Source organism: Protopterus annectens, chromosome 15.part0 (assembly GCF_019279795.1).
Source record: "Protopterus annectens isolate FY-2018-M chromosome 15.part0, PAN1.0, whole genome shotgun sequence".
Classification (NCBI taxonomy): Eukaryota; Metazoa; Chordata; order Ceratodontiformes; family Protopteridae; genus Protopterus; species Protopterus annectens.
In genome coordinates, this window is record NC_056749.1 from 458321188 (window position 1) to 458343438 (window position 22251).

General features: G+C 36.3%; 1 protein-coding gene across 1 annotated transcript in view; it reads right to left on the reverse strand.

Annotated features, from left to right (window-relative positions):
• The window catches only part of HEPH (hephaestin), a 995050-nt gene extending 977783 nt beyond the window's left edge, over window positions 1-17267 (reverse strand). The window contains exon 1 of the mRNA XM_044057195.1: window positions 17193-17267. The gene's annotated coding sequence lies outside the window, so the exon portion shown is untranslated. The remainder of the gene's footprint in view (window positions 1-17192) is intronic.
• Window positions 17268-22251: the final 4984 nt, after the last annotated feature.

Sequence of the window (22251 nt, forward strand, 5' to 3'; positions counted from 1 at the left end):
CTCGGGCTAAGGTATTTGAAAAATTACTGTATGAACAATTATTTTATCATATAGATACCTGTGGTTTACTGTGCACTTACCAACATGGTTTTGGCAATGCTTTTAGAACCTTGACAGCAATGTATGCAGTTGCTGAAGGCATCTGCAACAATATGAATAATGGGCTTATCATGGCAGGACTGTTTGCAGACATGAACTGGGCATGTGAAACCATCAGTCATCCACTATTACTTTATAAGCTATAGCAAACATAACTTTGCTAATTACACACATCAGTGGTCCTAACCCTGTTTACAAGACAGAACGCCAAGGTCTTTTCCAGTGGTTGTATGTTCAAAATGTACACAATTCTGCAGTACCTCAAGAATGTAGCCCCCTTCTTTCTCTCTTTATCAATGCCTTATAATCCCTTTTTTTTTTTTTTATAAATTCCAGTATTTTCTGAACTGAAGCATAAATCTCAGGTCAGTTTCTCCTCTCCCTGAAATTAAATGTTTCACAATAAACTGACAAACACCAATAAATACATTGCTATGGTGTTTTGCTCATCCCCCAAGAATTACCAGTCTGCCTGCCCTGCTAATTAAAAATAAGATTAACAGTGATATACCAAATGTATCACATTAAACATATCTGAGTGTTACTCCTGATCCCACCTTAACCATCACAGGAAATACTGACGGCATTGTTAGCAAAGCTATGATACCGGAGTACACATCTCCTCTTACCAGTAGTCTGGCATGCTCTAGCAAAAATATGAGTGTTGTAAGTAGAATATACTGTTAGTAGTGGCAGGCCATATTCAATGACAAGAGTATAAACTTTAGGTGGCTGGAAATAGTATCTACAGAGCTGACCTTTCAGCAGACTCACATACCCTCCACTGTAATCTAGACAAGGGAGGCCGTTGTTTACTTGTGAAATGTAGGGTTTTACTATTACTAAACACTTTGCTATTCAGACTATTAATACTAGATTATTTCCCTTAGAAACAAAACTACATCTCTGTAAGAAACTCCATACACTCACTGAGGTAGCTAAGATCATGATGTTACCTTGCTCACGCCATATTTCAAAGCAGCATTGGGAGCTAGGCTTTGCTATATTGAATCACCCCACAGGTGAAATAAGGCATAAACAAACATTACAAGCTTCAAACAGCATTTTATTTACAGAATCTAGTTGCACATTTCCAAAATCAATGTTAAGTGATGTAATCCATATAAAACATACAAATATGTATTTAATAACAAACAGACTGTATTATTAGATCCATTAGTCTGACTACTCTTATTTGCAAAGCCATGGAAATTATCAACAAGAACACAGGAGGCCTCCAGACACTGGATCCATCTCAGTCTGGCTTTGTTAGAGGAAGGTCATGCATACTGAATCTGGTGTACTACTTTATTTTATTTATTTATTTCATGTTGACATTTGTTAACTGGATATGTCTGACTGAGCCAATGCCCATTTTCAGCAGAGGCCTGAGGAATACAATCAAAAACAGAGTTACAGAATAAAATATTATACACAGGATAAAATAATTTTTACAAAGAAACAAATAAATATACAAGGCAAACTCCTTTTTTTACTTGGACAATGTCTCCAAGGCAATGGATGAAGATAAAATGGTGCATACTGCCTACCATACCTCTTAACTTCTTAGAGCAAGAAATCTGGACAATGCCATAAATAAAAGTGGGACAAAGGCCCAAAAATAGGAATAATTTGTGCATCTGGTTCTAACAAACTTAGAAAGTTGATACAATAACAGGTTTTGCATTAACATGGATTTTCTGAAGGATATGAATTCTGAAACTCAAATGTCTGTCATTACTTTTTAACTTTAGTCTTTTATTATTTACTCCTAATTTGCCAGAAAACAACAATTTTAAGAAAAATAGACCAAAAATATGAGGTCCAAATCTGGACATTCTGCACAAATCTGTACTGCTGAGAGGTATGCTGCCTACCTAGATCTGGCTAAGGCATTCTTACAATACCCTACCTGGCATTGTCAACAAACATACAGAACTAGGTTTAAATCCCTTTATAACACTCTGGATAGCTAGCTTGCTCACTGATAGGACATAGAAGATTAGAATCAGTGAGACCACCTCTACAAAGAGGGTGGTCTCCAGTCAAGTCCCCCAGGGCTCTGTGTCAGGCCAACTCCTCTTTGACATCTACTTCTCAGATGTCAAAGCCAATGTGAAAGGCTTCTGGCTAACCAACTTCACAGATGACTGCAAACTGCAAGAAGTTATTGAATCCCCCAAAAATGAGAACACCCTTCAGGAAGGTCTAAAACAAAAACAGACACACACTTGATGCCAAAGCCATGGCTTAAAACTCAATACCAAGAAATGCATTATAGTACCTTTTGGGAAGTTTACCACCCTGGGTAATGATGTCATCAATAAAACACCCTTAAAAGTTGATTCACTAGTCAGGGATCTGGGAACTCATGTAAATAGTAACCTAGCCTTCGACCAACATGTGTACAAGGTAATAAGAAAATCCTTCTATGTTGCTCAACTTATAAATAACAGCATGGCATATAGGTCCAGAGAGAACATCATACCACTATACTCTGCCCTCATCAGACCCATCATAGAGTATAATGCTCCCTTCAGTACATACCTGACCAGACACATGCAGCAAATGGAATGTCCATGAATGTTTCTTAACAAAAAAAAATGCAGGGAATAAACAGTGTCCTAGACTGATCACCTCAAAGCTCTCTCTTTACTCAAAATCATACAGACTTCTGAGAGATGATCTTTGCCTTGCATATAAGGAATCCCTGGACCCTATTTTGATGAATCTTTTGCACATCTGTAAAACAACATTAGAATTACTAGATTAAAAGATATAAATTTGCTTACGACATAAACAGGACATGTTGGAGAGACCGATATGTTTCTCAGAGAATTCCCATTTTCTGGAACAGACTCCCCATGCATGTTAAGCAGAGTTCCTCTCTATCCCTATTTAAGCACAACTTGGACCAATGGATGACTAATCAGAAATTCACTCCGGTCTTTCTCCTTTGTCTGTGATGAACAGAGGCAGTCACTAAATCACCCTCTCTAAATCAGATCTGTTGGTCACAGATGGGTTGTATACCTAGGCTTTTAAGAGCAGCAGTGGTTGCTTTCCTAATATACACCTATAGACCAGTTAATGATAGACAACATTTAAAGCCTGGCTTCATATTGAAAAGCTCCACATAAAAGGTATATCAGAAGCATGGCTAAAAGATGAATTTTTCACATCTCAGTTAATTCACTTTACCTGTGGCATAATCTGCAACACTAGACCGGGACTTAATGGTGCTGGCACTGAATTTTGACTCAATATGACTTTACCCCATTAGTATTATTTGTGTTACATAAACCGATGCTTCTTGAGGCAAGTACCCTAATTGGGTCTTAGTTCATTTGTTTGCAGGAGGGCATACACAGCATCATGTAGGTGTCTCTTAAATGGCCCCACTACCTACAGTTCCTAAACAATAACACGTTCTGGTCCAGATAATACTATAATCCTTGGTGACTTCAGTATCATTGCTGCTTTCCCAAAACCATTCCCATGCTAATGGGATGCCTTTATACCTAGGTCTTAAGCTAATCACCTTGCTGACAGCAAAACAATATTAGACCTCATCCTGACTAACATAAAAAGCAGATGTTTAAAAGTGAGAATCCTTCCAAATCAACTGAATGGCCACTGTCCACTCAGTCCTTCAGGTCTCATAAAAAAGTACCACAACTTTTTGGGTGATGACTCATCTCAGAATCCAAAAAGGTTGTTACTGAATTCATTCTTTTAGGCTATTAACTAGGTTCCATTATGCTCCTTTTCTGACCCAGATAATGATTTAGTACAGGACAGTGTCTTCCCAGCTATACACAAGGACACTTGGGGCAAAACTGCCCCATGCTTAACTATAGATTTAAAAAAAAAACAATGTTAATCGTCACAGATAAAGCCTGGAAGCAGTGGAAACAAAACTCCTTAGATACCCAGCTTTGTCAGACAAACCTTAATCATACGGTAACCAGGATTGCCACCAATGCAGATAAAGCCACTTATCTCAGAAACATTAAGAGCTTCTATTTTCCTCCCCAAAACTTTCTAGTATTAATCGGTGACAATAAGAAATCAGTAGTTCCTTCCACTGCCAAGTATACCAACTACAACTCAAGCTGTGCAAAGACTATATGTTTTTCCTTTTCACAGCCATCAAGGACATTTTCAGAAAATTTCCTTCCCAATCCTCACCTGCAACTAGTTCTAGTTAATATATATTCCCACTCGTCTATATCCATTAGCAGCTTTTTGCCCAAAATTCTACTTCAAAGAAACTAATGTGACGGAAAAGAAAAAATATTGAATAGTTTACACACAAAATCAGATTCTAAATTCAGTAAGCTTTTCTCTAACTTCCCAAAAATGACTTCTTGAACTATTGCAAAAGCATTAACACATGAAAAGGAGAGGAGCTGATGGGCAGCTGAGGAGAGGGAAAATACTTCTTACTTTATTATCTTTTATACCCCATAAAATTCTGTTTCTCAGCAACAAGTCATGGAAATTGACAAATTCAGTGTTTCTAGCTCTGTGCCTTCCCTATATTGCATATGCAACAGTGGATTCTTAATAACATTGATTTCTTATGCAAAGCAAATGGTGAATAATAAACAGCAATTTTTTTAGACTCTCAATACTGCTGAAAAATGTTGATTGGTGTTTCTAAATCAGATTACATCTCTCTCATAAGATTAAATGGGTTAAATGCCTTAATCACATCATCACGTGTGATACATTTTTACTCTCTTCAGTCTCAAAAGACTAAACTTTTGCACCTTTTGCTTTCAAGTTTCTGCCAGGTTATGTTGAAGAACCAGCATCCTGGCTCCATGATTCAGAGATGGATCCCTGACTGTGCTCAGCTGCCTGGAGTCCCACTAGCAGCACTGACACTGGAGGAGAAAGGCAGGGAAGGGAAGGAGTGAATTGGCATGGACTGCTTGTCTTTCCCAGGTGTAGAGGGTCGTGTGCACTCTACAGCACATTAAGTGGTGCAATTTACCTTGTGGAGACCAGGGAAATTTCTGCTCATGCTTTGCAAGAGGAGGAAAAGTGTTTGAAGGTAATACCCATTGCTGATGTGAGGGGATGGCCACCACGGTCAGACTGTTGCACATCCAACCACAGGCACTTCACTAGTTCTGTGCAGTCATTAAGGGTTAAGCAACAAAAATCTCAAACCATCCCTAATGGCTGTCTGAATGATGATCCCACCACCACTGACTTCCACCCCTATAATGGGGAATGAATTAGGTATTTGAGAAGGGAGTTGATAGTTGACAGACAAAAAAAAAAACAGAGGGGGAACAAAGAGAAGTCCTGTAGATTTACTGATTTGAAAGTATTGTAGCTGTTTATCTGAAGTTTGAAAATTCATTAGACGGAAGATAAGTCATAGTGTTTTCAGCTTTTGCTCAATGTATTTTTTTCTTGAGAAGGATTTATTGAATCATGTAAACATTTTGGTTTAAAATGACATTTTTCTCACTCCTACCAAAGCTGCTATTTCCCAATTTACTATAGGCAGACTATGGAGATTTTGAAAAATAACATCAGAAATTATGTTGATTTTTATTAAGTCTGAAAACATATTATCAGGAATTTGCTTTTAAAAGTCAGAATACTGCTAGTGATCTACTGGCCAGAAGACATGAGGCATCATTGCAAATTTTAAATTTGGACAGATAAATCACCAAGGCTAACGTTGAATCTCAAAAGATTTAAGTAAATTTGTTAGCGAACTAATCCAAAAAAAACACACCCAGTGTCTGTTTAAAAATGAATTTAATGAATCCAGTTAAAAAGGATAAGAGAATAAAAGTCCCTGGATGCTCACAAATGATAAGTGCTTTCAATTTAATCTTCTTCAGATCGTAAAGAAAGTTGGAACTGTCTTACTTTTATACAGAATCTTTAACATTCAATTGGCCAATACCAACTTGAATAGTGCAATTAGCCAATGTCTACTCTCCCTTTCGCATCTCTTTGAACTTGTAATACCAATAAAAAACTTTCATACTTGAATGACCCCTAAATTGTTCGTATTGGTATTTTTGACTAATATGCAAATTTGCTGTAAGAACAACCAATGTCAGCTTAGCCTTTCTTTTCTCTTTAAACTTGTAATACCAATAAAAAAATTTTGCGCTTGAACCACACCCCTTAGCTATTCATGATGGTGTTTTTTGGCTAATATGCAAAGTGACTGAAAAAACAACCATTGAGAGATGAAGATAATCCGTTTTAGCCAATCAAAGTTATAAATATCCAAATTCAGCAACTTAATGCTTCCTTCTTTCATTTGTATTTGACAACTAACTACTGGCAGGAACTTTATAATGTTAAGTTCTAATTAATTCATTCTTTATTATGCGGATAAAAGCTTTCACCAAAAACTTGCAGTAGGAAGCCGATCACTATGTCATTTTTATGTAAAGGTTATTCATCAAATCAAGACAGAGATCGTCTTGTAGTACCCGATATATTTGTGATGGTATGTGAAACCTATCATCGCAATAAACAATAATCCTTAAGATGTGATGTCATGCTCAAATGACAGCGATAGTAACAGTTCGCTGCCCTATTCATTTATTTGGCATTTTTAAGTATGACACACGTACTGGATCAGATAAAATTTTCCCCAAGCTTGATTATTAATAGCATTGGAAAAATGTTCCCCGTTAATAAAATTTAAAAAAAGAATACCATCTCTCTGTTCATTTAAACTCGTTATGAGTTTTTTTTCACTGTTTCAAACCTGTGAGAAATAGCAAAATAGCAAAATAAGTTGGCCAATGCCGATCTTGCTGCCACTTGCCCTAATGACTGTTATCCAATGATATAGCGTATTTCAACGTTTGTTATGAGGCCATTCACAAAAATGTTATCCAATCAACAACATGTTGGATGGGGCTTGGTATACATTCCCAGCAATGAACTGCCTGTCCCTCTCTCCTCATCGGCAGCCACAGAATTTCTCTCAAATGTACAAACATAAACAAATGCTTGCACTACATCACTTGAAGGCTAATGTTGGATCTCAAAAGATTTAAGCAAATTTGTTAGCGAACTAATCCAAAAAAACACATCCAGTGTCCGTTTAAAAATGAATTTAATGAATCCAGTTAAAAGGATAAGAGAATAAAAGTCCCTGGATGCAGTCAGAAGGTTACACGAGATAAAGAGGTTGCATTTTTTGCAGAAGAACTTGAAGGAAAGTGGCTATAGTGATCAGGATCTGAAGGTTACTGACAACAAGGAAAAAAATAGAAATATAGATGAAAATGAGGGAATCAGACTTTTATTAACCTATAGTTCTGACAATTATTAAATCCAAGATGTGATAAAACAATTTTGGCCTATACTAACAAAAGACCCACAACTGAAGGAAATAGTGGGAGACAGACCAAGATTTGGATTTAAGAACAAAAAGAACTTGAAAAGATTATTATGTAATACCCATGAGAATGGCAAAAATCGAATAGAAGGCCGTAAAGGAACATTCAGATGTGGTCATTATGTTTATTGCCCTTTTATAGATAGCAGTAAGCAATTTGAAAATCTGAGAACTAAGAGAACTTATATTTTCAATGTCAAAGCCACGTGTGTCACCACTAATGTTATCTACTTAGCTACATGTAAGTCCTGTCCATCTTTTTATTTGGGCAAGACCAACCAAATGTTTAAGAAACAAATACAGAGACATCAAAGGGACATTATTAATAATGATCCCCATAATGCATTGGCATCGCATGTTAGCTCTCACAAAGACCATTCATTCATGTTTAAAGCCATGGAGGTTGTATATCCTGGTCCAAGAAAAGGAGATATAGAAAACATCACAGAAATGAGAGAAACAAAATGGATAATCAACTTGCGAGCTGATCAACCACCAGGCCTAAACAGCATCATTCCGTTAAAACCTATTTTGAAGATGAGAAGACCTACTATAAGCTGAATAAACATGTGTGAGAGCATCAAGTGTGTATGGAAGAAAATATTTAAATGTTCTTTACTTTGAAGGTGTTATTTATCACCTATATGAAAGTAGAAAATAAGTGATATGATTGAAATTGCTTTCTTTAATTGAGATCAAGAGTAATCTGTAATTATATCAGTATATCAATCTTTTATTCCATCAATATTCAAGTTTGTTATATTCATCATTATTATGTACTTGAATTAATATTCAAATAACATCCTTATCCCTGGCAATGTCATGTAAAGGAAGAAACTAATGACAATTTAATTGCCTATGAAATTAAGTATTTATCTGTTTTGGAAAATCATACTTATTGCACAGTCTACAGTAATAGCATTGGTTAAATTTAAAAAGAAAAAGAAAAATCAATGCCATTAGGACAAAGATTAATTTTATAAAGAGAATGTGAAATTCAAACTTTAATATGTTATTGCAGCAAGATAAAATTGTTCTCTATTTGTGGTGAGAGAGCATTATTATTTGATCATCACAAAAATGGTTTACATTTCCCTCTTGGATATTAGATCAAAACACAGAGACGGTCTATGCTATTCTTATCATCTGATGTGTGAATTGAACTCCAGCTGACACTTTTGTAGATGGATCATTGTAGTCAAGTGATGTAGTGCAAGCATTTGTTTATGTTTGTACATTTGAGAGAAGTTCTGTGGCTGCCGATGAGGAGAGAGGGACAGGCAGTTCATTGCCGGGAATGTATACCAAGCCCCGTCTAACACGTTGTTGATTGGATAACATTTTTGTGAATGGCTTCATGACAAACGTTGAAATACACTATATCATTGGATATCAGTCATTAGGGCAAGTGGCAGCAAGATCGGCATTGTCCAACTTATTTTGCTATTTCTCACAGGTTTGAAACCGTGAAAAAAACTCATAACGAGTTTAAATGAACAGAGAGATGGTATTCTTTCTTTTAATTTTATTAAAGGGGAACATTTTTCCGTTGCTATTAATAATCAAGTTTGGGGAAAATTTTATCTGATGCAGTATGCGTGTCATACTTAAAAATGCCAAATAAATGAATAGGGCAACAAAATTTTACTATCGCTGTCATTTGAGCATGACATCACGTCTTAAGGATTATTGTTTATTGCGATGATAGGTTTCACATACCATCACAAATATATCGGGTACTACAAGATGATCTCTGTCTTGATTTGATGAATAACTTTTACATAAAAATGACATCATGATCGGCTTTCCTACTGCAAGTTTTTGGTGAAAGCTTTTTTCCGCATAACAAAGAATGAATTAATTAGAACTTAACATTATAAAGTTCCTGCCAGTTGTTAATTGTCAAATACAAATGAAAGAAGGAAGCATTAAGTTGCTGAATTTGGATATTTATAACTTTGATTGGCTAAAATGGATTATCTTCGTCTCTCAATGGTTGTTTTTTCAGCCACTTTGCATATTAGCCAAAAACCACCATCATGTATAACTAAGGGGTGTGGTTCAAGTCCAAACATTTTTTATTGGTATTACAAGTTTAAAGAGAAAAGAAAGGCTAAGGTGACATTGGTTGTTCTTACAGCGAATTTGCATATTAGTCAAAAATACCAATATGAACAATTTAGGGGTGATTCAAGAATGAAAGTTTTTTATTGGTATTACAAGTTCAAAGAGATGCGAAAGGGAGAGTAGACATTGGCTAATTGCACTATTCAAGTTGGTATTGGCCAATTGAATGTTAAAGATTCTGTATAAAAGTAAGACTGTCCCAACTTTCTTTATGATCTGAAGAAGATTAAATCGAAAACGCTTATCGTTTGTGAGCATCCAGGGACTTTTATTCTCTTATCCTTTTTAACTGGATTCATTAAATTCATTTTTAAACGGACACTGGATGTGTTTTTTTTGGATTAGTTCGCTAACAAATTTGCTTAAATCTTTTGAGATTCAACGTTAGCCTTGGTGATTTATCTGTCCTTGTTTGTGCTTTTGTTGTTGGATTGGCAGTTTCACCATAGCAGTTGGAAGATTTTTTTCACATTTTAAATTTGGACACTATTTGACTGAAGTGAATAAAGCGGATGTCATATCTCACTGACTGAACAATGAAACTGCAAAAACTGCCCAGGAATCAGTGATGTGGTGCTTTCTGCAATCCCTCTGTAATACTGTGTCTTGCTGTGAAGTGGTGTGAGTTCATCTTTATTTCACAGACACCTACAGCAGCAAGTAACCACATGTATTCACAAGAGATTGTAAGTAAGCAGCCAGCTCCATGGTGTAGAGACTACTTCATGGGTGATCCAGGTTTAAATAGTGGCTCGGACATCTGCAGGTGCTGGCCATGAGGGATGGAGCTAAGTGACCAATAAGAAATCACCCATCAGTATGGGGGGGGGGGTCAGCACTAGCTCACTACTTGCATGACACCTACAGGGGTGCTTCATCCATACAGCATGGGTCTAGGAAATACACATTGCCATTGTGTAGTGGCATATGCTGCAGAATGCATGCAGAGACATGCTTCCAGTATCAACAGCAGCATGCAGTGGAGCTTGAATAGCCACTAGGGGAAGGTAGGTCTCCCAACAGGACCAGCATGCTGAACTGCAACCCATCTCCTGACTCTCACCAATAAGGGAATACACAGGTTGACTGTGCTTCATGGATAGCAATGAATGGATCAAAAGGGTCTTGCCACACTCAAGAATATTCACTTCTCACCCATTAAGAACAAATTAATTAATTGATTGCAGGTTGAGAAGCCATCAGGCTAGATCCTACAGGTATGCAAAAAAAACTGTAAGTAAGCAAAGAACACTTAGTAAGATGACAGCAGTTACATGAGCAAAATAAACTCATGACATAGGAAATGCACTAGTGTTATGGAATTATTAAAAATACACTAGCTATATATTACAGAAGCTTGAAAATTTAAGTGGAAAAAGGTTGTATCTTATGGGACAGATATGTAGAGTTTCACAGACACTGAGAAGACCTATATAGAAGAAAATGTCACCTTGGCAATGTTAAAATGAAACCACCAAGTGGAACAATAATCTAGTTGTCAAAACTACATGAAAAAATTTGAGAATCTGTGTAAAGTTTTAGTGCCATCTCAGATGAAACAAAAGATTCCTGTATACTCACTGTTATACTTTTGGGGATTTCTAGGTTGTTGTTGTGTCTTTTGGCTTTTCTCAGTTAGGGGTCGCCACAGCGGAACTCCGGTCCGCTAATGATTGGCAGTTGATTTTTATGTGCTGAGTTGCCAGCCCTAATGCACAACCTTCAACGAAGGTACGCCCATTCACGCATGTCTCCAAAGTCCACACAGAAGATGCTCTAGCTGAGAGTCGAATCGGTCAGCGTCTTACTGTGAGGCGACAATGTGAATCTGAAAAAAATATTCATTAATTGTCTGCAGAATTAATGCCTAAGATATTTATGATTATGATGGATACATAATAGAAAAGTAGAGGATTGTCCTATATTCTTGCAATTGTTTCTTGGGCAACCACTCATCATTTGAGAAGAAGTTTCGCTGGTTATTGCCTGCCTGAGCACATCATCCGTGACACTGGAACTCAGTTTACATCAGAAGACTGCTGTTGCTTAGTTAAAGAAAACTGAATAATTCTCTACACCATGGCACTAGGTTACCTAGCTATAAAGGGGTTTGCTGAAAGTTTCATACAGACTCGCAAAGCAGTTATGTAAAGATTGTCAGTACCATGTTATAAATAAATATAAAAGTTTGCATAGACACTTGCAGAACTGTTTCCTGAATAAACATCTAAAAAACAAACTTAACTTAATGAAAGTGAATCTGAGTATGAGTGTTAAAGATACAGTTTGTAAAAAAAAATCCAACATGAAAAACATGTAAAGGACAGATCATTTAACAAAGATAACTAAGTATATATATTAAAATGCTGGTGGTTTCAGTGAACATTTGCCCAGTTTCCTATCATATTCAAGTAAATGATTCAAAGATTTCTTACAGGAGGTATTCTGACCATTTGAGACACAAACCTGCAATGGTCAGGGAAATGAACATTTCTGAAAACATGAGTCCAGATATTAAAGTATGAGACACTGACTGTGCTGATATTCCTGTTGAGGAGGAGAAGTCAGTTTCCATTCATGACTTGGTTATGTAATGTCACTCAAAACAGTGCCATACAAAAAATTTGAGTCTGTTGTGCCACTGAGCCAGAATTGAAAATTTTAACTGTTATAAAACCTCCTCGGTTTCTGACCTATTAACTAGTGAAAGTTTTGACACTGGTTTTATAGTGATATATTCATTAGGACTGGTTGAATTACAATGTCTAATAAGCTTCCTCATCAATGCATCATCCTTCAAGACACTAGAATGCTATTTAGTTTATTCCTATGTGATGTAGTCACCAATACACTTAGCTCCTTAAAAGGCCATGCGCTTCTACATAAGATGTCAGCACTCTTGCACAGCAGCCAATCAGTGCTTAGTAAACTAGTGACTTCAAACATGTCTTCTTTGTGTAACTTTCTGTTTAGTATATAACACCGGGAGACATGTTTTAGAATTGGAAGTAAATCTTGATTTTCTCATTGCCTCATACAAGCTGATTGTTACCTTAAATGGCATAAATAATGCTGCTAAATATGCTTTCTTGGAGCTCTGTGGACAATGGAAAACATGACTGCTGGGTAACAATCTCTCTGTCTTGTAACATTGATGACTGTAGTAGCAGCAACAGGGCCCAAAAGGATAACAAAAGTGAAACATATTTACCAGATAAGTTTTTTTTTGGGGGGGGGTCCAATTACTTCACCCAGACAGCTGTCCAGTGCTCCACTTCCATCTCTGGGTCTACTGGCTACTCCAATTCACCCCAAATCTCTTAATCACTCAAATTTTTTCCAGGGCTAGCACACATCTTAAAGGCCTCCTGGGGGTCAGTGCTGTCATTACATCAGCTGGAGGGGGGTTCTTATAACCTACCTATACCCCTCCTTTCACATTGTGGTTTTATCTGAGGAGCAAATGTGAAATGACTTGTGATGTATCACCCCATCTCCACAGCAGCTCAGCCATGTCCACCCTCTGCCTCCTCATTGCAGTGCCCCCCACCCGCTTTACAACATTCCCTGCCTCCACCAGGAACTGTCATAGGAGACTCTCCTGACAGAGCCCTTCCCCCTAGGATGAGAAACCCCATCCTCTATGTCATTCCATCATTGGCCCAAGCTGCTAATCGACCCTGGTCACGTGGCTAGAGTCAGGGTTTTATCCCTGAATGCCGCGAGGGCAGCCTATATTCATCAGATATTTAGATGTGTCCTACACCATGCTGGTGCAGTCTATATAACCTATATATGTGAGCAGACAGAAAAAGACAGAAGACATGAAAATGCCCATTTGATGTTTAGTTTTATCAGCTGTTATCTTCTCTCCATGTTAACTGATGGTTCCATAAATCATAATCTTACCAAATTACAAAACTAATAATCTCCCACAGAACAGATTCAGTGCGTCTTGTCTTTTACACAAGAAGAGGAAAGTTGTGTGCAAAAGATGTTGCTCAGCTTACACTTTAAAGAACCTAATGATGCTGAACAGATATGCAATATGAGCCCAGGCTGCAGGCAGGAATATTGAGTGCCATAGTACCAGAGTCATTACTGGTCTGAGGTTCAGCAAAATAAATAATAGCAAACATTTGCTCAAATATAGAGGAATAACTTGCATAATAAAATAGCATTTAAATAATTGCTATGTTTATTCCTTATAATATTTTCAGTAGCATGTAACCTGGACACCATGAGTAGTTGATCTTAGCTGGATTTGAATCTCCCTGCCATTCCTAAGCTCCCTGAATCTAGGTAATCTCATTCCTTAATTATTTATTTATTTGTCTGTCTGTTTGTTTGTTTGTTTGTTGAACAAGGTATAGCAGTGATCTACATTAATCATATTCAGGCTCAGTCTGGGGTTTACATGCCAAAAGAGTTCAAAGTAATGAAGTAATACAATAAGACATAATATTAAGCAGAATCCTTCAGTCTGTGTACAATGTGCATTTCATACGAATACAAAAGCAAACAACGAAGTGGCTATATAAAACAGGTGACTGTTTGCAAACTTAGAAGATGAGAGAGAACACAGGTGTCCCAACAGCAGAAATGATTATGTAAGGAGGAGTTTGAGAGGTGTAGGGAGGAACATAAAGGAAAGTTAGTGGTAGTAAGCAGAGTAAGGTAAAGAGGGGGAGGAAATATTTGCAGTTAGTTAACGTGAGTACATAATTTGCATGTTAATGCTATGCTCTAAATGTGCAGGGATGGTTTATCCCTGTTTATATGACAGATCCAGTTTGGAAGCATTTTTCAGGTTTTCCATTACGAGCTCTGTGTCAGTGCTTCCTCTCTAAAGCAACATGTGCCTTTTGATTCATTTTATTATATGGAGTACTGGATTTGTACTGCCCTTTGCTTCTTTTCTTCTTTCCCTCCCCCGATGTGCAGTTTTGTCCTTAAAAATAGCTTGTACTCTTTCCCTTCACTGTACAGTATTTTATAGTATAGCAATAACCCACGGCTGGGTGTGGGTAATGCTGGATGTACCCACGGTTGGTGTGGTTTGGTCACAAGTGCGATTTAAAGCAGGCACACTGGTTGGGCTGACCAATCATCATGCTTGTTTTGCTATGTTAATGGCCAGTCATTGTATAATTTAGAATATCATAGCTTTGGTATGCTCCAGTCTTTCTTTTGCCACCTGTTTTCCTTCCAAATGTAAGTGCATGTAGTCCTTTGGCATATACTACCCAACCTCCCATATCTCATAAGTCACTATTAGACTTTCATCCTCATTAATCTTTAATTTATTACATTGCTTATAAATTAACACTAAAAAAGCTTGGCTAATAAGAGTATAGTTAACAACTATCATAATAGTAAAATCTAATTTCACTGAAACCCAAATGGTTGAACCCATTTCACTGAAAACTCATTTTACTGAAAAGTACAGAAGTATAGAGAATTGTGTAGAAAGTGTGTGATGGTATTATTTCTTATTATAGGAGTTATTAGGGAAGTGAGTCTGGCAGAGTATGTGTGAATTGCGATGGTCAGTATCATGTTGTACCCCATGGTATCCTCGAAGTCTCTATTTTTGTTTTACTTGGATCACTTGTCTGTGTACTTAATAAAGGATTTTCGACTGGAAACAGACTGCCTGCCTTGCTTGGATTACTTTTGAATACTTAGTAATTCTGTACAATTATATATTTTTTATTTTTTTTATTTATTTATTTTTTTGACTTAAGACCAGTCAGTTTGCTATTTCTACTACTATTGTCTGATCTGATTAATATACACTGATTAACTAGAGATATATGGACTGAAAATCTTCCACACAGAGAAGTTTCTTGCATTGTTTTGTTCATCATGTTGTACCCCTAGAGCTGTAGATGACCGTGTTTGCTCTTGAGTACTGATTTACTGTTTGTGTTTTTTTTTCCCTGGTTGTGCTATCATGGAGTTAGTATATATAAGAAATGGAGGGTAAAGCCCCCCACATGAGAATTAACCCCTGCAAAAACATGTTTTTAGGATATATTACTTGTACAAAAGGTTTTCAGTGAAATAGGTTTAACCATTTGGCCTTCAGTGAAATGAGTTTTCAGTTTTATAACATGATCCTCAGTTAACACATTGTTAAAATAGACTTTAAACAAAATCATGACTCAGTAATTATATAGTTAAACAAAAATCATGAATCATTAATTATATGGTTAAATGGACTTTATCATAATTACTGACTCCTGATTTTTTTTATTTATAAGTGAAAATAAAAACTACCAATATGTATTAAAATAAACTCTTCTGAATAAATGAAATTTAAGGGACCTCCATAATGAGCCTTCTCCCTTCGAATCATTCCTGTCCAAAATAGGTCTTCCAAACTCTTTGAAAACATTTGCTCAGCTTCTTCTGGCATGGTATTCCTGTGGGTCTGTCTGCCAACACCAGTAAGAAGGTTCCAGAATTCTTACTTTATTGCTTATCACCCTAACTCATGAGATTTCTCCTTCAACAATATCTGATTCTGCAACAGATATTTCTCCTCATATGTATATAACATAAGGGATATTTCTCCCCTTCATGATGACCTTTAGTAAGACCTGATCCACCACCTGTTGTCAGTCATGATAGTGTTGCTGCCTACACAAACCTTCACTTCTCCCCAATTCCTTTTCATCTAATTCATCTTGCAATGGAATTTCCCAACAACACCCAGAGCAAATTTAATTCTCCCTTTCCTTTCCAGTTCTTTTTGCTATTTCCCCAGAATCTTCATTTTCACTCTCACCTGATTTAGTCCCCATTTACTAAGTTTCCGGAAGACTTCCTTCTACTTGATGATCCCTGTTTAACATACTCATCTCCTGCCAACAACCATATATTCTCTATCATTTTTCTGTCTGACCGGTATCACAACTCACATCACAATTTAATTCATTCTTTCTTTTCTCATCCATACTCTCTTTTCTCTGCATTTCTTCCTTGCCATATGATGTATGTATGTATGTACATATGTATTTGCTTGTTTGCTTATTTGAGGTTAACTTTTACCACTTTACCTAGAGTGCAAGTCTGTCCAGATGTTAAACTAGTAAGTTTCCTCTGGTAGAATAGCCACAGCACTGAAGTAGCTCAGAAGCTCTCTCTTTCGTCTACTGCTCCCATATCTGATACACCTTGACCATAATCACCTTTTCTACCCACACGAATGTTAGTACCTGACCACACCCATAATTTTAACTCATCCATTTGCCTTAATGAAATTCACACTTCACAGAAAAACACCACTTTTACATTAATTAAAGGTTGGATACTGCTGAAATTAAACACAAAATATTTACACCAAGTTTTCTCAAAGCTTATATTAACATAAACCATGAAATAACATGAAAACCATGTAATAACATTTTATTAAAATTCATTGTACTGCCATAAGAAAGTCTGTATGTTCACAGATCAAGATAACTGGGTACATTGTAGAAACTGTCTGTTGTTCGTTACTGCCTATGAGAAAACATCTATCTTTGTAAAATACAAAGTCTGCAGCAATATAAAATGTACTTACTTTAATCATGCAGAAGACATTCCAAAGAGCAGGAACTAGTTAATGTGCCAAGACACACAAAAATATCCACGCTGTTGTTCTCTGCTACAGCCCAACAGTTTTGGTATGGAAGCGACAAGCCCATCCCATTTTAATCCTTCTGGTACAAAGTTTGACCTTTGTTACAGAAAAAGCTAACATAATGCTACTGAATGGTTAACTAGAGGACTTTTAATCAGTGTAGAAATGAGAGAAGATAAAGTTCTTACATGCATGATACACTCTGAAAACCTTGGGAGGTTATTTTCTTCCGACAAGGAAGTAAGGCACAAGTAATACATATAAATGCTGTCTTGAGGACCTGTCAGTGGTGTTGCTGCACATGTTTCTGTTAAAACAAATACTGCTGGGAGTTCATGTGAAAATGCTTGACCCTATTTAAAGATGGACAGATAAATCATGTTAGACAGTATACCGGTGTGTAAACAAATCACAGTACAGCTAACTTTCTGAAAGAAGGCAGAAGGGTGGGGGGTAGCAGACAGTGTGCCAAAATCCTGATAATATCTTTGTGACATGAAAATCTATAGCAGCTGCTTGACGGCATCCAGTTTATATGTTAAAATAAAACTTAATTAAAATATATTGAATGCCTTTTTCTGTATAGCAGAAAGATTAAAATTAATGTGTCAGAGTGAAATCTGTGGTTGAAAAAATAAGACAATCCGTAGCTAATCCCCTCTATATATTTAATTACTAATTTACATATTATTTAATTGATTAGCATTTGTTGGCTGAGATAATTGAGTGAACATAACTGACCCATTTCAGCCACAGCCCAGGGTAACAGAAAAATAAGTATGTGTGTATATACATGCGTATATATATATATATATATATATATATATATATATATATATATACACACACACACACACACACACACACACACACACACACACACACACACACATACATATGTGTGTGTGGGTTTTGCTAATTTTGTCAAATGGTGGTTTGGCCAAAATCTGTTTAGTTGACACAATTTGGTCAACTAAACACATGGTTGACAGGGGTAGATCAAAGTAGCAGATTGGAATTGGTGAATTTGCCCTTTGCCTGAGAACTGTGAAATCTCAAAGTTGGTTTATATAGTTAGCAAGGGGTGTGGGAGTGCAGGGAAGTTTGTCCCCTGCAAAAATTATGTTTTTTTTTTGTTTTTCTTTTTTTTGTTTGTTTTTTTGTTTTTTTGCATCCGCTGAGACTGATGCTCGGCATATATGTAGTAGCATGCTTACTTGCATAATTTCAATCATTTGGTGTCATTATTCATATCAACATGCTGTTCGACCAAGTTAAATAAATCCATATATGTGTATGTGTGCATGTCATTTTACTGAATGCTCATTTCACTGAATCACAAAGGATCAAATTCAGTTTACTGAAAAATAATTTCTTGTAAACTCATTTCATTGAATCACTGTACAGACTTATACAGTTTTGTATTAACTGAGTATGTGATGATGATGTTTCTGATTATAAGAGTTATTATGGAATAGAATTTACAAAAGTATGTATGGATTGATAAAGGCCACCATCATGTCTTATTACCAGATCTGTAGAAGCTTATGTTTATGCTCCAGCACTGATTAACTGTGTTCTTTTCTTTTCTCCATGGTTGTGTGACCGTGGAGTTAGTATATATAGGTAAGGAGGTGTGGAGTACAAAGAGACTTGCCTCCCCCCTGCAAAAATATTTTTGTGGTATATTTGTTGTGTGTAATGTTTTTTTTGAATTGTGACTCATTGAAAAAAAGAGTTTTCTATAAATCAAGTTTGACCATTTGAGATCCAATGAAATGAGCATTCAGTAACATGATATATAAAATGCAAGTTATACAAATAGTCTTGTAGACCATTGACATGAGTTAATGGTGCTAAGTATTTTGGATTAGTGCAGAATGCAGAATGATTATTAATGGGAATGCTAAGCAACTAAAGCCATAACAACACAATCCATGGGATTCATTAATGCCTACACTAAGTGTACAGGGTTTTGAGTGAACAGACAATAGAAACATAACTCACACTGTCTTCCTCCTAATTTTAGTTTTCCTACATATTTTCTTGTAGCCTTAAATATCAAGGGGGATTAATAAAGGTTACCTCAAAGTGTAGGCTACATGTACACTCAGTTTAATCTTTCCAAGTGACTACAAAGCACGAAGTGGTAGGGATGTTCTTGAATACAGATCGTGCACACTTAGTGTAGGTGTTAATAAATCTGGCCCAATGTATATCGCTCGCTATGCCAGATAAATGTGTGTTAAAGATGCAGTTAAATGACTATTAGTATATCTTACATTTAGGACATAACTATGCTAAATAAAATACATTAAATGACATTAACAGCATTTAATGTATATGTAAATACATTTAATGACCTTTTGTCACACACCAGAAATATCATAATTAATGGGTCAGAAAGCAAGATGTCCAGATGATAAACAGCAATGTTCTACAGGGTTTATAATATAATTTCTACTATTAATAAGGATAAAGAAAGCTTTACATTTACATGCCCTAGTTATCAATGTGATTCAAAAAATAAGCTTTGTCACTTGCTATTACCAACTGCCAAGCCACAATGCTGAAGTTCCAGCAATTCAAAAACTTAGCAGTTCAGCATAGGTCATTATTGTGTCATTTAACACAGTCCTCACTGACTCTAGGTCACATTACCTCCAACAAACTAATGTTGTCATGATGTCACTCTTGTAGACCATTGACATGAGTTAATGGTGCTGATTCCAAAAGACTTACGCCTGGTGTGAGTTACTCTGATACAGACCTGCTTTATAGAGAAGCCTTACTCTGGAGTAAGTTACTTAGTGAGACCAAGTATTTTGGATTGGTGCAGGCTTACACTAGAGTAACCCAACAAAACTTGGTCAACTTGAAAAAAATTCAGTGAAATAAAACATGTAAGTGCAGAGTTAACTTTTCTGGACACCACATGAGACTGCAAAATAATCACTTGATTATTTTGCACTCTCACATGGTGTCCAGAGAAGTTAACTCTCCATTTATACTGGAGTAAGAGTAAGACACTTACACCAAGAACAAGTCTTTTAGAATCTGGCCCCATTTGTTGAAAAAAAAAGTTATCTTATGAAAAATTCACTGTAATTCTGCTACAGTAGGGTGCTATTTTATGTATTCATTGTATGTTAGAAATCAAGGTGTGGAGCTCCAAGTCATATACAGCGCTATGTAAAGAGCTATACAGATCCACCTGCAGAATCTGAAGTGCTGTCCACCTTCCTGATCTTAAGCATAAAGTAATAATGATTGCAAAACTCACTGATAGCAGCTGGGCAGGTCTGTGATGTCCACTTGTCAGGCATGACTGGCTGAATCATCGATTCCCTGATAGAAAAACTGCCTTTGTCACAAAATGTAGAACCTCAGTGTTATCTATATTAAGCCCAAGGTACAAAAGAAAAAAGCTTATAAACATTTGGTTTTGGTTAGCAATATTTTGCAGAATTGTTAATTAGCATAGCATTCTGCTGCAGGTGCCTTAGTATAGCATTTTCATATCGCTGCTGGTAAGTTGTCGCCATAAGCTTTGTTTTCTTTGCTTATAGAATCTTGCAGACCCTTCTCCAACTCCCTCTCACTTTTATCTTTTTAGAAAGTATGGTGTATTGCATACTGGCAGATGCTAAAAACAGCAGAAGACTCAAACATTCTTTAGACTACACCCCTTCTCCACTCAGGAAAGGAAATGTGCTTAATAATTTCCACTGAAGTATGAAAAGGTGCAAATAAGAGGAAATAATATGGGCTATTCTGGCATAAATATCTCCTTTTAAGGTGCATGGTATATTTTTGGATGTAAAATAGCACTCTAACTTCCTGAGGATTCAAATAATGGAAGCTACAGATCATATGTGATGATACAATGGATGCTCATGTTTATTACAATTTTGGGAGAAAAAGTACCAGTCGAGCTCATTATGGACAGGTAAGACAGATACCAACAGCAATAATCATGTGTGTATCCACCTTTATAGTCAGAATCCATGACAAAATGCATTGATATTTGGGCTATATGAGTCATATATCTCATTCTCAGCTGACCTGGGAAAAACAGCCAGGTGCTAAATGTATATACAAGGAGAATAGCTAGAACTGAATCTGCAGTCATTACTAGTGGACACAGTGCAGAGCAAAGAAAGTTGGGCAGAAGGCAGCACCCATGAATTAGAATAAGAATGTAAAGGTTAACAAACAGGAGTAATATATGTATTTGTGTACTTTTCAGACATGATTTGAAAAGGTTGTGTGTTTCAGGTCATATCTACAGTTCCTTAAACAGGGCTGTTGCACAGAAATATACATATATATTCTGAACTTAGGTTGTTATAATTTTGTGATTTTTTTTTTTGTTTTATTTATTTATGTTTATTGATTAGGAGTTGTATAGCTGAGAGGGTTCTATTTTCCAGAACATGAGAAATAAGAAACACATCACAAATTATAGTTGTTGTAAATATGATTAAACAATGCTAGCATTATGGCACACAAACTATTAATAATATGCAAGAACAGAAAACGTGCTTGAGATTAAATGATACGCAAGCAGTAAAGCAGTCTATAACTTAAGTAGTGCAAGTAGCTCAGAATGACAGCTACTAACATTTACATACAAAACAGACATCTCAACTGTCCCTACTTTGGAGGAACATTCATATTTTCAGGCCTGATTTACCCCTACACACAATGTACCTATGTTTGGAGGTTATGTCCCTATTTTCAGGCTTGAGTTACCCCTTCAAAAATTTTCTGAATCCCACCTCATTACATCTGATTTTTGAAGTTGTCTAGTACACAGAAAACCACAATATATAATCATACTAGTGGCATCAATAATTTAAAGAAAGAGGAGACAGATCTTGCATCTCCCTTTTTTTTTCAGAAGCAAAAATAAATGACCTTGTGTGGTAAAATTTTGCAACAGAGCTTATTACTGTCTGCAAATTTTACACTGCTTCATTTGATAATGTGCTTATAT